General features: G+C 50.2%; 1 pseudogene; it reads right to left on the reverse strand.

Annotated features, from left to right (window-relative positions):
• Positions 1-16,481: 16,481 nt before the first annotated feature.
• LOC125318730 lies at positions 16,482-17,261 on the reverse strand (annotated as a pseudogene).
• Positions 17,262-17,837: the final 576 nt, after the last annotated feature.

Raw genomic sequence — 17,837 nt, forward strand, 5'->3', positions numbered from 1 at the left:
ACGGGGTTTCCCTGCCCCTGCTCAGCTTCATTCCCCATTGGTTGGTTTGGGTTCCCTGATAACGCCAAGGACCCTCGGGTCCCGTGACTGCAGAGTTCCTGAGCTGAGCCCCGGCCATGCGGCTGGAGAAATAAACATCTCTGAAACATCTACCACGAATCTGTCCATATATACTTCGCTTTCCATGGGACTCCTAGTTTGAGATATACTTATTGCAGTAATCCCCGCTGCGACAAAAAAGTGAGGACGGGGATGTTTTTCAGCACCATCTTATCCTCAAAATTTGCCAGCTGATCTGGATCTTTTGTATCCCTGCGTTCCAGGAGAGAAAAACAAGGAGTTCAGGATTTCAGGGTGTTCCTCTGTGGTGGGGAGCAGCAGGACAGGGCAGCACGGGCTGGGGGCCTGTGGGGAGCTGCGGGGCCGGGCCGGGGCTGTGGGGCAGCCGGGGCTCAGCGCCGGGCACTGCCTGACCCCAACACCCCCCGGGCAGGGCCGGCAGTGGCCCCCGGCCCCCAGGAGGCTGCGGGATGTGGAAGGATCAGGATTTTCTTTCATCGATCTTGTTTGGGTCACTGGAGAAACGAATGATTGTGCAGAAAGCTCAGCAGCTGTCAGAGGATGAGCACCCACAGGCACTGAGGGGGCTGCAGGAGAGGCACAAGAAGCCCCTGCAGCACTTGGCCAGAAAGGCTCAGCAGGGGAATGCAAGAAGGGATGAGCAAAAGGCCAAGGTGAAGGCAAAGGCCATGGCAGAGTTTCTACAGCCCCCCAGGGATGAACCGCAGGGCCCAAGGGGGCCCCAGCACCCAGGGGACGGCGGCGGCCACAAGCACCTGGCACAGGCATTGCCCTCCTCGGCACGGCAGAGCCCACCCAAACAGCCCCTGCCAAGGAATCAGGGCTCCAGCTGCAGGCCACAAGGACACTGCAAGCACAGACAGCAGCACCCTCAGCACCAGCAAGTCCACCCCTGATGGACATGGATTGTCAGGGCTCTCAGAGCTCCCAGCACACCAGGGACCCACCGCACCAGAGCCCTTGAGAACATTCAGGGCGCCTCTGGATCGAGACGAGGCCGCTCCTGATGGACACAGGGGCCTCTCGATCCACTCCGAATCTGAGACCTAAGGGGGGAAATTGTCAAGAAGTTCTTTCATTATTCAGGAAATAAGTGGGAAAGATGAGCAGGGGTGTTTTATTCAACCACTATTAGTAGATGTGGGGGATGGGTTTGAAATGCATTGATTTCTGTTTGTTCCTAACTGTGTGTGTAATTTACTGGGAAGGGATTTGGTGGCTGAAGTGGGAATGCAAATTCATATTGTCAAAGGAGATACAGAGGCTAATGCTGCTGGACCTTGGTGTCAAATGTCTGTGAAGGCCTCTGCTGAAGGAAACCCAGAAGTGTGGGCAGCCCCAGGGAAATAGGTGAAAGGAATGAGGGACTTGTCTTTATAAATAAGCTGTGGGCCTGCTGGAAGATAAAACTAGTACTGAGAGATAAAAGAAACAATGGGAAGGATTCCACTGACTGATGAATGGAAAGAAAGAGATTTGTCTTGACAGATAAACTATAGGTCTGCTGATAAATGAAATTGGATATTGAGAGATGAACGAAACAATGGGAAGAACCATAAATTCCATAAGAATTAAAATAAAAGTGGGGGTATACATTAGAAGGGAACCTTAGGTATTAGGCATTCCGGGAAGTCTGTACCTCTCGAGCACCTCAGCCAATGGGTAAAGAGAGAGGGAAATGTGGTTGGGAAATTGGGATAAATAGGAGCTGCATCCCCTAAATATTTGAGAGACCCCAGGGGAATGCCCCATGGCCTCTCCTTTTATTACAATAAAGTAACAGGACTCCTCTGTTTCCTTTTTGGACATAAACCTCTGGTGTTTGTGGATTAATTTTCCTGACAATCTGGGGGTTCTCATCCAGGATATTTCCACCATCCGGGGCCGGTGGGCAGCGAGCGGAGCTGAAGGCGCCTCACCCAGTTTGGGTGATCAGCTCCCCTTGGTGGCAGCCAGCACCGGGCGATCGATTGGGTTCCTTAGAATGTCCAGGAGACAGACGAGTGGCTGACCAGGGGGGTCCGTGAAGAGTCCACAGGGAAGGACCCCTGAAAATCTCACCGGTGAGTACAATGGGATCATCAGGGAGCAAACCTGGGAGGGCACCCATGGAGGGTAGCACAGGTAAAGCAAGGCACCCATGGAGGGTAGCAAAGGTAAAGCTGAGAAGGGGCCCTGGCAAAAGGGATGATGATCCCAAAATATCCGAAGAATCCCTTGGAAGAACGTGGAGTTGGTTTACACATTCTGCCAGAGGTAATTAAGGACATAGATGCCCAGAAGGGCAGTAAGGGGAGTCGAGAAGGTAAGGGGAGTCGAGAAGGAGTCTTGACAAGAGGAGATGCACAAATAGGGTTAATATGGTTGAGGCAAGGAGCGGCAGGACCGGGAGCACGGGCTGGGGGCCTGTGGGGGCTGTGGGGCAGCTCGGGCTCAGCGCTGGGCAGTGCCTGACCCCACCAGCCCCGGGCAGGGCGGCAGTGACCGCCGGCCCCCAGGAGGCTGCGGGACGCCCCGGCCGCCTCTGGTGCTGCCGGCCGTGCCTGCCGGGAGCGCCGGAGAGGGAGGAGCTGTTTGGACACTGCGGCAGGACAGAGACCGGCTCTGGAATAAGGTGTGTGGTGGCGAGAGTGAGCACAAGGGAGGGAAGGAAGGGGTTACAGCCCGTCACTGAGTCCCTGCTAAAGGAAGGGCTTTTGGAGCCACATATATCTCCCTATAACACCCCTATCCTGCCGTTAAGAAACCAGATGGCACCGACAGAATGGTGCAGGATTTAAGAATAATAAATGAAACCGTCAAACCAAGGCATCCCACGGTTCCAGATCCCTACACCATCCTGCATCAGATCCCTTCTTCACATCAGTATTATTCCGTACTGGATTTGAAGGATGCTTTCTGGGGGTGTCCGATTACGAGGACAGTAAACAGTATTTTGCCTTTGAGTGGGAAGAGGAAGAAGGAGGCAAAATGGTAAAACAACAATTGACATGGACAGTTCTCCACAGGGACATACAGAGTCACCGGTTTTGTTTGGGCAAGACTTGCAGAAAATAGTAAGAGAGTTTACTCCACCCTCGGGAGTTAGGCTGTTGCAGTAGGTGGATGATTTGCTTTCATCAGGGGAACAGGAAAAGGTGGTTGAAGAAGCTACTGTGAAGCTCCTTAATTTTCTTGCTAAAAAGGGACTTAGAGTGTCTGAAAAGGAGTCGCAGTTGGTAGAGAAAAAGGTTAAATATTTGGGACACGTTTTGACTGGAGGGTTACAGTGTATTGATCCAGAAAGAACACAAGGAATTTTACAAGTACCATTACCCCAGACAAAAAAGGAGCTACGGCAGTTTTTAGGGTTGGTGAGGTACTGCAGAGCATGGATTGAGGATTGTTCTGTTTTGGCCAGACCTTTATATGACTTCTTAACCCAAGACAGACCTAATGTCGTGGTATGGACACCAGAAGGAGAGCAAAGCTTTAGGAAATTGAAAGACAAATTGGTTAATGCCCCAGGCTTAGCTCTTCCAGACTCAGAAAAGGAATTTGAGCTGTACGTGGATGTTAACCAGGGCCACGTTAAAGGAATTTTGGTGCAAGGAGGGGGAACACGGCAGCCTGTTTATTTTTCTAAGCTGTCAGACCCCGTGGCCAGAGGCTGCCCCATTGTCTGCAGAACCGAGCAGCCACAGCTCTGATGGTAACTGAGGCCCCAAAGCTGACAGGGGGAGGGTATCTGATTGTTCAAGTTTCACATCAGGTTAAAGTTTTGTTAACCAAGAGAGCCTCTAAGTGGATGAGCAGCGCTCGGTTATTTCAGTGTGAATCTTCTTTAATGGAACAGGAGGATTTAGAATTGAAAAGTGGGGAAGGGTTTAACCCAGCCTCTTGTCTGAACAGCCCTGAAGAGGGGGCCAGGAAGAAACCCACGACTGCATTCAGGTGACAGAGCTCCAGACCCGGGCTAGAGGAGACTTATGGTGCACTCCCTGGCCTGAGGGAGAAAATGCGTTTATTGATGGCTCTTCAAGGGTGGTAGAAGGGAAGCGAGTAGCAGGACACGCTGTCGTTAATGGACGGGAATTAAAGGAAGGGGGGAGGTTACCGCCCACATGGTCAGCTCAGACAGTGGAGCTGTGTGCGCTTGTGAGAGCCTGTGAATTGTACCGGGACAAGAGAGTGAATGTTTGTACTGATTCTCAACAGGCATATGGGGTGATACGTGCATTTGGGAAACTGTGGGAAGAAAGAGGTTTATTAACCTGCAGGGGAAAAACGTTCGCTCGTGAGAGCTTCATCTCTCGCCTATTGGAGGTGGTGAATTTACCAAAAAGGTGGCAATTCTACACGTCAGGGGACACCAGGCAGGGTGCTCAGGGGAAGCAAGAGGGAACCGACTGGCTGATGAGGAGGCTCGGAAAGCTGCACTGTTGCCAGAGATCGCTGAGATCCTCTCCTTGCTCCCAGTAACTGCACCACTGCCAGAGGAACTGTCTCTTTCACCAGAGGAGCTTGAGATAATTAAAAAGAGTGGGGCAGAGGAAGGAGGGGATAATTGGTTTATTGGGATGGTAAACAGTGGATACCAAAAGCTCTGGCCTTACAGTTATTAAAACAACTCCATGAAGGGATCCATTGGGGCTGCCGAGGACTGGCAGAAGCCTTCCTCAAAATGTACACTGCTGTGGGTCTTCTTACTCTGGCAAAGTGAGCTATTGAGGGATGTTCGATTTGTGCTAAAACAAATCACAGGGTCATAAAGAAAATTGCCAGGGGAGGGAGGCCTTGGGCTGTACGTCCCTTCCAGAGATGCCAGGTGAATTTTACTAAAATGCCCCAAGCAGGAAGGTTTAAATATCTTCTGGGGTGGCCAGAAGCATTTCCAGCCGTTTCAGCAACTACAGGATCAGTTATTAAAGTATGTTTGGAACAAATAATTTCAAGATATGGGATTGTGGAAGCAACAGACTCTGATACAGGAACTCATTTTACAGGAAAAATTCTTCAAGGGGTTCTGGCTGCTTTAGAAATACAGTGGAACCTCCAAACCCCCTGGCACTCCCAGAGCTCGGGCTGGGTTGAAAGGATGAATGGAGAAATAAAAAAACATCTTCTGAAGCTGGTGATAGAAACTAAGATGCCACAGGTAGGACTCTTGCCACTGGCTTTAGCAAGAATAAGGGCAAGACCCAGGGGAGATACTCAATTATCTCCCTTTGAATTGATGTATGGAAGTCCTTACCCTTGTAATTCTCAGCCCAGTGGGAGGGTAGTGTTATGAATGTCTTGTGATGTTGGCTTTTCACATGTTACATAATTGTTATGAATGTATTGTGATGTTGGGTTTTTTTTCATGTTCCTTAATATTAGAAAAACTTTACCTAGGTTCTGTAACGTAATACATGATATAGTATGTCTATTGTTTATGTAGTCAATTTAGAAAAGATAGGCAGAGAAAACCTTCACGTTCCTAGAGAATCTTATCAGGGAAGAAGAAGACCCGAAACCAGAGAGAAGAATTTATGGAGGGAGCAGAGACAGAATGGAGCCAAGGAGGAAGATAAGGCTGATGGGACGATACACAGAAACTCCAAAGAATTTATGAATCATGCATGATGGTGATGAATATGCAATAAGAGATGTACTTTTAAAGACGATCTTTTGGATGTAGAGGTGTGCCTTTGGCTCTGCCAAAGCACCTGGCCATAATACCCTTTTTGTTACTGTCTCCTAATTGTCCCTTTTATTAAACTTTCCTTTTTCACAATTCCCCGTACGGGGAAAAGGCCTCACCTCTGAGATCTCCCAGGGAACCCAGAGCGGGGGGGCACCCCCACCTGCTTTTGGCAGCCTCGCTTTGTGTTTCCCGGCAGGGTCAGGGGGTTTGCAGGTCAAACACCCGGAGGGCAAGAGAGGAGACAAAGAAAAAAGAAAGGAAAGGCTCCCTAAGATACCGCGGTAACTATACACGTAAAATCTTGTGCACGAAGACTCCGAGAAAGGGGAGTATTTTTTCTTTCCTCTTTTTTTGGGGGGATAAGGGGGATGAAAGTGTGTGCATGAGACGCGGGCTGGTTACCCCAGAGCTGCGAAGCGAGTGTGGAGCCTCTGAGGCTGCGGCTCTGCTCTGCCGCGAGGGAAGCAGTCAGTAAAGAGGCGAAGCCAAAGACAAAAGGAGTGAGAGAACCCCCGGTGTAACTGAGACTGGGTTTCAGGGGAGGGATTGGACTCCTTGAAGGAGGGGAGTCAAGAGTTTCCTAGTATTGGATCAGAGAAATTTAGGGTTTAAGACTGCCGGATTGAGGGTTCAAAAGTCAAGAAATCCGGGCTTAACTCTGCTAAATTGAGGGTTAGTTCCAAGACATTTCGGTTTTGAGACTGCTGGATTAAGGGTTAAAAATTAAAGAAATCCAGGCTTAATTCTGCCAAATTGAGGATTACTCCAAGAAACCTGGAACTTTGGGCCCAGGGGTGAATATTGGCCAACAATTTGAAATTAAAAGGTACCTTAATCTTGTGTGGTTGTGACTGATAGCGCTTGAGAAAGAGAAATTGGAACAATAAAAAGGAGTGAGTGAGAATGAATGAAAATGTATGCGATAGAAATGTTAAACCTTGAAATATAACTTTATTTTCTGGAGGGAGGCATATTTTATTAAGAGAAGGGAACTTTTGTATTCTAGGAGAAGAAAGGGGAAAGAGGTGGTGGGGTTTGAATAGTTGTTTTGTTGGTTTTTATTAAAAAGGTGGGAAACAAAGGCCTGGGAAAGATAGATAAGATTCTGAGAAAATGGGACATAAAACTAGTAAGCAAGAGTCAGGCAAAAAAAAAAAGGGAATAGAGGTGTGCCAGCGGAGATATCCCAGGAAAGCCCTCTGGGAGTTATGTTAGCTAACTGGAATAAAAACCCAAGTACAAAGAAAAAAAAAGCAAAGTCAAAATGATACAGTTTTGTATATTTGATTGGGCCGAGAAGGAAATAAGATCCAACCATGTTTTCTGGCCCAGACATGGCTCTTGAAGTCTGGATCTGTCAGGCTTTACAAGTATTTGTAAATTCAAAAGAACCCTTTAACACAGAAGAAAGCAAGTATGCTTCATGCTGGGTGGGAAACATAGGGCCTAAGGGGATAAGAATTTTTAAGTTGTCAGAGACCCGAGAAAAGGAGAAAAGGGAAAACAAGAAAGAGAAGGGCTGGGAGCCCCTGGAAGCATCGCCCCCTCCATTCCCGCCTGCCTCGCCCCAAGCCCAGGCTCCTGTGGCGCCGCTCCCGGAGCCCGAGGTCCCGCCTGTGCCGGCTCTCAGGCACCGCCCGCGGCTCCACCGCTTGTCCCAGCGGCTGCAGCTCTGCCGGTGGCCCCGGTGTTCCCACCGCCCCCTCCAGCCCCTGCGGGTCCTGTGGGAGCCCAGCCCACCCCTTACGGTGTCCCTGTGCCTGTCCCTAGCCCGGGTATCCGCTCCGCGGCAGCCCAGCCCGCTGCTTTTGGACCCCCGCTTGCCCCTGCCCCGGTGGTGGCCCCAGTCCCGGCCCCGGTCCCGATGTCCGCGGCCGTTCCGCCGGCCCCTGCCCCCGCTGCGTTCTCTGCCGCGGCTCCATTGAACCCGGCTTCGGCCCCGCGGGCTGTGCTGGGCCCGCCGGCAGCTCAGTCCTGTCGCCGTGGCTGCTGCGGCCCCGTGCAGAGGCTCCACGCCAGACTCTGGGATCCGCCAGAAGAGCTGGTCCCCTTGCCAGTTCCAGTGGCACTTCCCGCCTTTGCCCCCCCACTCCTGGAGGAATCAGCCTCGGAGAGGATTCCCACCTCCTACCCCCCCCCCCCACCCCCCACCTGCCCCGTTCCCCTGGCAACGACCGCTTCTGCCGTTTCTCTTAAAAGAGAAGCAAAACACCAAAGTTCGAGCAGATCTCGAGGAACGAGCCCTTTCAGAAGGAAATAATAGATGTAGAGGGTTCTTCCAGATGTGTACAAGGAAAAAGAATGTCAGGGTAGGCTTTAGTTGATGGGGGGACTATGCACACTGGAACATTTAGCACACAAAAAGGGAAATATATATACTGATTCAAGTTACGCTTTTGGAGGGGTGCACGCCTTTGGGAAAATCTGGGAAGAAAGGGGATTGCTTGGTTCAGAGGGAAAGGGGTTGATGCATGGGGGACTTGTTTTGGAGGTTTTAGAGGCATTGGAATTACCTGCAGAGACAGCTGTGGTACACATGGGGGAACACCGGGGGGGATGGCCTCAGAGATGGGAGGAGGGAGTTTGGCAGATCGGGGGCTGAGGATGCTGCAGAGAATGCGATAAAAAAGGGTCGTGTTAATTTTGACTTCAAAGAACGAAAAATTGGAGATTCCAAAATTCAGTGAAACAGAGGAGAAAGAATTAAGTAAGAGGGGAGGAAAGCCAAGATGAATGTGGAAAATGAAAACTTCCTGACGGAAGGCAGTTACTTCATAAGTCCCTCCCCAGGAAAATACTAGAAAACATGCATCAAAAACTCATTGGGGTACTAAAGCTTTCTGAGATCACTTTCTAAGGAATTATGGGTGCATTGGAATTGTGAGAAATGAGACAACTCTTAAAAAGATTAATTTATTGAAAACAGAAAAATTGAAAAATTACAGAAATTAGAAAAATATAAAAATTTGGGATCCTATGGCTCAGTAGATGGTATGCCCCAGGAGCACAGGGATATGAGATCTTCTGGCTGAGACAGCACTAGACCTCAGGTAGAGAAAAAGAACTTGCAGTGCTGGGTTGACTTTAAAAAATTACTAAAAGCCCCTTAAAAGAGGTAAGGCTTTTAATGCCCAGCACCGATGTCTCCCACAGCTAGTCTGGAGAGAGCAAGACGGGAAGAGAGAAGAGAGCCCGCCTCTCGGCTTCGTCCTTTTTATAGTTTTTGCTCCGCCCCCCCCAGTCTGCCCCCAGTCCGCCCCCAGCCCACCCCTTCGGTCCAAAGCGATTGGTGCTTTCCCTTTGATGGATCATCTCCGTCCACCAATGGCTCATCGTTGTCGGGGGGGGGGGGGGTGGTATCAGTTTGAGATAAGGGAATACAATACTTTCATTAAAATTCAGATATTCAGGTTGCCATGGGACTTGCCTGCAGAGTAATGGCCGTGGCTAAAAATAGCTGCTGGCTATTAAGACTGGGTGGGGTTTTGGCCTTGGAATCAAAATGCAAGTGAAACACCTACAAAAAGTATTAAAATACATCCAACACACCTCAAAACACTTGTAAAAGTATACAGTAAACACAGGAAAGGTAACTCTTATGGTGTACCAGTGGTTTGAAGCTTGAAAAGGGGCAAGTTTGTGATTTTTTATTGGGAAAAATTTTAACTCGGAAGGGTGCAACTCTATTAATAAACTACTTTAAACAAATGAAAACACTGATAATGGAACTGGATTTTTGTACCTGGGCTGATGGGTTAATCGTAACATTCAATTTAAAAATAATTAAGTCAAAATTAATTACTTAAAGCACTTAATATGCAAAGACCAAGCACAAATAGGGATTTCATGTATGACAGAATTTATGGGTTGGCTAAACAAATAATGGAAAGATGTATGGTTTGCCAAAAAGTAAATAAAAAGGTGATAAGAAAAACAACTCCAGGAGGTCGTGAGTTGGCTCTCCGACCATTGCAAAGTATCCAAATGGACTTTACTGAACTCCCTCAAGTGCAGAGGTGGAAATTCTTGTTAGTAATAACAGACCATCTTACCCATTGGGTGGAAGCTGTTCCCAGTGTCAGAGCCACAGCCAATGTAGAATGTAAAACCCTCTTAGAACAAATTATTCCTAGGTATGGAACGATTTATAAGATAGACACACTGTACATCAAAAGTTTTACAGCAACTAACTCAAGCCTTGGGAATAAAGTGGGAACTACATACCCCATGGCACCCACAGAGTTCAAGATGGGTAGAGAGGATGAAACAAACTTTAAAGAGAACCTTAACTGAATTAATAATTGAAACTCAAATGTCATAGGTAAAATGCCAACCTCTGGCTTTATTGAGGGGTTGGACACAACCAGGTCAGACCTGAGAGTGTCAGCTTACTAAATGATGGTTGGTGTTGGAGAGGATGAAAGTTTGGTAAGAAAGTTTTGCAGATGTGTGGGCTCGGCCGAGAGATCTCTGAGTGTGGAGCCTGAGGATGGGACAGAAATGAAAGCAGGTTTTGATGTAGTGGAAGATGTTTTGCTGAAACATTGATCACTGAGTGAGTGAGAGGACAAAGGTTAGAGATGAGTTGGAAGGAGATTTTTGTGCTTAGGACAGAGGTATGTGACTGCAAAGACATGTTTTTCACTGGGTGGGTGTCAGGAAGAGCATAAGTAAACAGAAAACATGTTTTTGCCAGGAAGAGAGCTATCACAGGCAAACAAGGAATGTTCATGTGGCAGGAAGAAGAGAGGTCTGAAAGTGTTCCATTGTGAGCTTGAATTGTAGCTTGCTTGCTCTTGTGATTGGATGGTGGTGACTCTAGGGTTCTATAGTATATGTACAGTATGGTAGTGGTAGTAGCTAAGATAGACTATAGGCAAATGTAAAGGTGTTGTGTATGGTGCTTGTTGGTTGTTATGTCTTGGGATACTCAGCAAAGAAAGGTGTACAATGCTCTCTTGAACAGAAAGCGGCTTCAGTTATGCCTACAAGCTGTGGCTGACAGCTGTGGGGCTGGCTCTGGATACCCACTCCCTGAAATGCTGTAACTTCACCTATGCAATAAACAGCTTTCAAGAGAGCTGCCTGAAGTCCATCCTTCATGAACCCTTTTCCTATAGTTTGGGTTACCCTTTTTTCTTTTGAACACCCAAAATGAAACTGCTACCTATGAATTAGGGGAATGAGTGTTAAAGAATATGTCAACACAATTGCAAGGACCCTTGAAGATTTGCAGTTAAAAGGGATAATCCCTCAAACCACTCCTTTAGACTTTAAAATCCATAACATCCACCCAGGGGAGTGGGTGTTAGTAAAAATATGGAAAGAGCAATCTTTAGCTCCACAAGGGAAAGGTCCTTTTCAGGTGCTACTGACAACTGAGGCAGCGATCCGGGCCAAGGAGCGAGGGTGGATCCACGTCAGCAGAATCAAAGGACCCGTGCAGGAACCTAAGGAGTGGACCAGAACATCTATGCCTGGTGATACCAAGGTAACTCTTAAGAGGGAACTGGGGGTTGATGCGCTGGGAAAACCCAAATGACTCAAGAGATACACCAAGAATCACACCTGACTGGGAAATAAGGCCAAGCTTATATCAGTGGTTTCAAGTATTTGCCTGGACAAGTCCTGAGACACCTCTGATACCCTCCTTGGGGAGGAATACTTCCACTCCAAACAGGAGGATCAGGACTATTTAGGGCTGAGGGTTCTCATATTCTGGCCTTAGCCTGTGATTTATTCAAAAAGGAGGAGGAATTGCTACCTCCAAGAGTGCCATACCACATACCCTGTCTAATCCACCCCAATACTGGACATGCTAGCTGGGTTAACTGTAAATGTCTAGACTGTAAAAACTATTGCTATTGTAGTTCACAGAAACGACATTCATTGCATGAAGTGTCAAACGCCAAATCTATTCCCCATCCAGGTAGAGCAAAGAACAGCTGAAACAGTAACCCTGCTTTGTGGATGGGAATTACTAGTGCCTGTTGAATGGGAGATACCTGAGGAACAGCGGGAAGCTACAATTAAGAAGTGTCAAAAGCAATTTGCCTGGAAATTAGCAAAGAGGAAGTGACGAGGAAATAGAGGGCAAGACCGAATTGACCACTGTACTTGCCACCAAGAAGATCACATACCCCTGCTGTGGGTAGCAACCCCATAGGCACGGGAGGTGGAGGTATCAGCCATATCAGACCTCTGTTATTCCTTTATCTGTCACTCCTCTTTTGTCTCTTCCCTCTGGGGATACCAACACAGCCATGCCATAGGTGCTACCAAAAGCTGTATATGGAAAACAGCGAGGTTCCTTTATCATTGTGCATACCCATGTCAGCAGTCACTGTTATAACCCATCCAAAATAGAAAACTGTATGCAAAATGAGAAAAAGTATTGGATTGTAGAAAACCTAGGAATGAGTGGTAGCAGGTAGGGAAGTAAATGTCCAAAAGGGGAAAGATGGATCCTTATTTTGGGATCCCAGGCATTTCAGAATTTTGGGAAAATATAAATCAGCAAAAATTTGATTACTGGAGGGCACCAGATGGCCTATTTTGGATATGTGGAAAAAGAGCATGTGCAAAGCTCCCCTCTCAGTGGAAAAGGAGTTGTACCCTGGGAATCATACACCCAGGATTCTTTCTTTTACCCAAGCCAGATGGAGATCAATTAGGAATACCAATGTATGAGGATCTAAAAAGAAATAAAAGAGAATTGATTAGAGAATCTCAAAAATGGAGAGACGAGGAATGGCCCGCTGAGTGCATAACTGAAACGTATGGGCCAGCCGGCTGGGCACGAGATGGGAGTTGGGGGTATAGAACCCCTGTCTATTTACTAAATCGACTCATAAGGCTCCAGGCTGTGGTGGAAGTTGTTTTGAATCATACCTCAGACGTACTAGATCTGTTAGCCTAACAACATTCTCAGATGCGGGCCTTCGTGTACCAGAACCGACTTGCATTACACTATTTGTTAGCTGAGGAAGGGGGAGTCTGTGGGAAGTTCAATGAATCAGAATGGTGCATAGAAATTGATGACTATGGAGAGACCATCAGGGACCTCGCAGCTGAGATCAAAAAGGTGGCACATGTTCCAGTCCAAAAATGGAATTCCATCTTATAAGCATCTTGGTGGGAACAATTATTTGATGGCGCATGGTGGAAGAAAGCAGCATTTTTCACACTTTGTTCAGTGGCTGGGGTGATATTCATACCCTGCATGATACCATGTTTTATTAGATTAATACGCTCGGTAGTACAAGGTATGCAAATAGCTGCAAAGCCCATGGACCCGGGATTAGGCAAAAACAATAAGATCTCAAAAATCATGGAATTAAGAGAGGAAGAAGCAGACAGTAAAGCTGCCGAGGTCCTGATAAGGTTTGAGGAACAGATAAAGGAAGAAGAGCTAGAGTTACAGGGAGAATTAAATGGCTATGAATAAAAGGCAGTTTTTGTTTGAGTATTTCTATTTTTATATTTGTAGTAAATCTGTGAAGATAGTATTTCTATTTTTATAAAATTCTAAAACTTGTGGTGACGAAAATGGGAAAAAGGGTAGCACAAATTAATGTTTCCATGTAAAGGGGGGGGGGAATTGTTATAAATGAAGTCTGTAATTCGTGGTGTTATGTATAAAAATGAACTGTAATAAAACTATACAAAGCCAGAGTTTCAAACCCCCCCACCAGCCTGGCTGAGAGGAAAATTTTACAACACTAGAGCAGTTGAAAAGGAAGTGCTTTCATCACAGATGTAATCAATAGGTGATGATTCCACCCCAGGTGGGGTTGGATCTTATCACCGGGACATTAACACTATGATTACTTGATCGCTATCTTCTGATATCTACATCTCAGCTGATAAGGAATTGGACATTCTGGAAACTAAGAATAACAGTTCCAGGAACCAGAGATGGACCATTCATCATCCAAGATGGACAATTCATCAGACCCAGGAAAGGCTTTGTGCAGTCCAACTTTAGGACAAGAGAACATCATGAATATGCTAAATTGCGAGAAGAACAGAATTAATTCGGACTCTGCCCAAGAAATGTATAAGAACGAACCAGCTGAAGCGACATTTGTGAACTTGGGGATGTGACGCGATAGAGGTCAGATGTGTGTTCACCCAGCACCGACCCCGGGCTCGGGGCTGACCTTTTTCCGATCATGGCTTTCTGTGTGTCCGATCTTTCGGCCGCGGAATAAAATCTATTTCGTTATTAAATATAATTTGGCGGAATTTGTTTATTTCACAAGGAAGACCCAGGAAGAACAGATTAAGGCATTTTTAAAGTTTGTAAAGAGAAGTACTGAGAAAAGAAGAAGAGGAGGATTACAAGGGAAAAAATGAACGTGTCTTTACAAACAGATGCTGTGAATCCCATTGCAGATCAGGCCAGGGACTTGCAGATAAGCAAGTAACTGGAGAAACCATAAATTTCAGAAAATGTTAATAATTGACACGAACTGCTGCTCAGCCAAGGTCCTGCGAAATTCCCGAACTTCCAGAAGAAGAACAAAGACTTCACAGAGCCATGAATATCGGATGTTATACAAAGTGGGGGGGCACATTAAGGGGCACATGCAGCAGGCGGATCGGGAAGTCTGTACCTTCCAAGGACCTCAGCCACTGCGGAAAGGGACACGGAGATGCGGCCGGGCAAATCGGCATAAAAAGGAGGCTGCGTCCTCCAACACTTGGACAGACCCCACGGGAAATGCCCCGTGGCCTCTCCCTTTGTCCACGAATAAAGTTACTTTTACACGACTCCTCCGGCTCCTCTGGGGACACAAACCTCTGGCCACGGGAACTTTCCCGCACACTGCCGGCCACGGGGCAGCCACCTCTGTCCTACCCACAGCAGCCGGGACGAGCCAGCGCTGCTCCGGCACCGGCTCCTGCCGAGGCAGCAGCGGGAAGGAGACCGCGGGCAGCCGCTCCCGCAGCGCCCTCACGCCAGGGCGAACACGGCGCCCACACGGCACAACGAACCCGCCACAGCCCCCTGCCGCCCCCTCCGCCCGCAGCCAGCCCCGAGCCCCGCCAGAACCGAGCGCGGCTCCCACCTGCGCTGGGGCCGCCTCCGAGCTCCGCCGCCGCCTCACCGGGCTCCGGCCGCCGCCGCCGCTCCCGGGCCCGCACAGACGCTCCGCCAATGGCGCCTCTGCTGCGCCACGGCCGCCCTGCCGGCGGCTCCGGGCCCGGGCTGCTCCCCGCTCCGACCAATCAGCGCGCCAGAACCACGACTGACGGCAGCACCGCCCAATCGGAGCGAGGGGCGGGCTCTGCACACGGCCCAGCCCCGCCCCGCGCTCCCAGCGCCCCCCGGGCTGCGTGAGGGGAAAGCCGCAGCTGAGGAGCAGCCCTGGAACGGGCCCGGCCCGAGCCGCCATTCAGCTGAGAAGAGAAACAAAGCTCTCCGCTGCTCCCGGCCCGACCTGCCCAGCCCTGCGTGTCGGGTGCCTCCGGCTCCTTGGGAAGCCCTGCAGCCTCGCTACTGCCGCCCCTAATTCGGAGCATCAGTGCATGGCTTTGATTTCCCCGAGAAAGGGAAAACCGCCCCAAACCCCTTTGGCTGAGTGCACGAGGGGAGAGATTTGTGGCAGAAAACTCCCAAAGTCGTTTATACCCAGCTTGGGAAGAACAGCCCAAGCCAAGCGGAGCTGGGACCCCCCAGCAGCGCCTCTCTGCCGCCCCAGCTGAAGCCCTCGCTGGCTGCTCCAGGCTGGATGGGCAGACTGGGAGCACTGGGAAGGGGCCCCGGCTCGAGGCGCAGCCCCCGGGGCAGCCCCACGGCCCCACGGCAGCTCCAAGGCTCCGCCAGCCGGGATGGAACGTGGGAGGGGGAGCAGGGCAAGGGCCGGGGCTGTCGGTGCCCAGGGGACACAAGGGACAGCGGGGGCACTGCACAAGCATTTCATGCAAAAGATAAAATCATAAGGAAGACAAAAGCAACAGCAACAGTGGCACCATAGCCCAGGGCCACACAGGAACATGTCCCATTGGAGTGGGGTGACACTGGCCCAATGCCAGGCACCCACCACAGCCGCTCTCTCCCTGCCCTCCACAGCCGGACAGGGGACAGAAAATTTAACCAAGGGCTTATGAGCTGACATGAGGACCAGGAGAGATCCCTCATCAGACACCGTTACAGGCAAAACAGGCTCCAAATTGGAGATATTAATTCAATTTCTTGGTAACAAACTCAGAGGGGGGGAGGGGATAATGAGAATTAGAAGAAGACCCTTCAAAACTTCTTCCTCCACACCTCCCTCCTTCCAGTTCTATCTCCTCCAGCGGGGATGTCCCACAAACAGGGAACCCCCACAAGCTCCTCGCAACCCCTGGGGCTGGGCTGGCCCTGCCTGGATGCCGGGAGACACCAAAACCGCTCTGTCCCTGCCCTTTGCTACTGCACAGGGACAGGAAATACAAGGAAAGGCCCAGGAGCTGAGAGAAGGACCGGGAGAGATCCCGCCCTGAGCACCGGCACAGGCACAAGGAGGGAATTTATTACCCAGCCTGGGCACAGGGAGGGAATTTATTACCAACCAAATCCCAGCAGCACAAGGAGAAGGCAAAGAAATCTCTCCAACACCTTCCCCCCACCCAGCGGGGATCACCCGGAACGGGGGTCACCAGGGCTCTGCCCAACGGGGGTCACTGGGGATCATCCAACGCCGATCCTCCCACGGGGGATGGAGCTGGAGCAGCACACGAAGCTCTTCCCGCACTCGGGGCACTCGCAGGGCTTCCCTTAGCGGTGCCTCCGTTGGTGTTGGGTCAAGGCAGAGCTGCTGGAGAAGCTCTTCCCACACTTGGGACACTCGTAGGGCCTCTCCCCCGTGTGGATGCGCTGGTGGGTTACGAGGATGGAGTTGTGCTTGAAGCCCCTCCCACAGTCGGGGCAGCGGAAGGGCCTCTCCTCTCTGTGAATCCGCTGGTGCACAAGGAGATTGGAGCTGGTGTGAAACCTCTTCCCACACTCAGAACACTCGTAGGGCCTCTCCTCGGTGTGAATAATCTGATGTTGAATCAGGTTGGAGCTCCACCAGAAGCTCTTCCCACATTCCCCACACTCATGTGGTCGTTCCAAGGTGTGGATCACCTGGTGTTTCATCAGGTGGGGCCTCTGCCTGAAGCTCTTCCCACATTCCCCACACTCGTAGGGCTTTTCCCCAGTGTGGATCCTCTGGTGTTCCCTCAGCTGGGAGCTGTCTCTGAAGCTCATCCTGCATTCCCCACACTCATAGGGCTTCTCCCCAGTGTGGATCCTTTGGTGGATGACCAGGTGGGATCTCTGCCTGAAGCTCTTCCCACATTCCCCACACTCGTAGGGCTTTTCCCCAGTGTGGATCCTCTGGTGTGCCCTCAGCTGGGATTTGTAGCTGAAGCCCTTCCCACATTCCAAGCACTTGTGGGGCTTCTCCCCACCCTGAGGCTTCTCCCCCACCTCCAAGCTCCCCCTGGATCTCCGGCCGCCTTCCCGGATCAGGGGGGCTCTTTCCTCCTTGGATCTCTCTGGGCTGCGTTTGCAGCCCCTCCTTGTGCGGCATCTCCGGGGCTTTTCCTCCTCCTCCATCCAGCCACACCTTGGGAATGACAAATCCTGATTTGGGGAGAGAAACAAGGGGTAAGTGCCTTGGGCTAGGGGTTCCTCCTGCCCAGGTCAATCTCTAGGAGTCTCCAGGGCTTTTGTGTCCGTAAAAACCCCAAACCACCACAATTCAGCCCAAAAAACCCTCCCAGCACTTCCCCCTCTCTGATCTCTCCACTTTGGTGTTCTGGGGCTCTCCTTTCCCTGGCCTCATTGGGGTCCCGTGGTTCCTGGGGTTCCCCCTCTCTGGGGTCCCGCTCAGGGATGATCCAGGGATTTTAGGGGTCCCAGGGGTCCCTTCTCCCTGATTCTCTGCTCTGGGCTTCCAGCGATCCCAGGGGTCCCCCCTTATCCAGGCTCCCCCCATCTCCAGGCTGCCGGGGGTCCCCCAGCTCCGGGATCGCCCCTCTCCCCTCACCCCATCCCGGGGCTCCCGGCGTTCCCCTCCACCGCTCTCCTGGGGGGGGCCCAATACCGATGTCC

This window comes from Corvus hawaiiensis, chromosome 31 (assembly GCF_020740725.1).
Source record: "Corvus hawaiiensis isolate bCorHaw1 chromosome 31, bCorHaw1.pri.cur, whole genome shotgun sequence".
Classification (NCBI taxonomy): domain Eukaryota; kingdom Metazoa; phylum Chordata; class Aves; order Passeriformes; family Corvidae; genus Corvus; species Corvus hawaiiensis.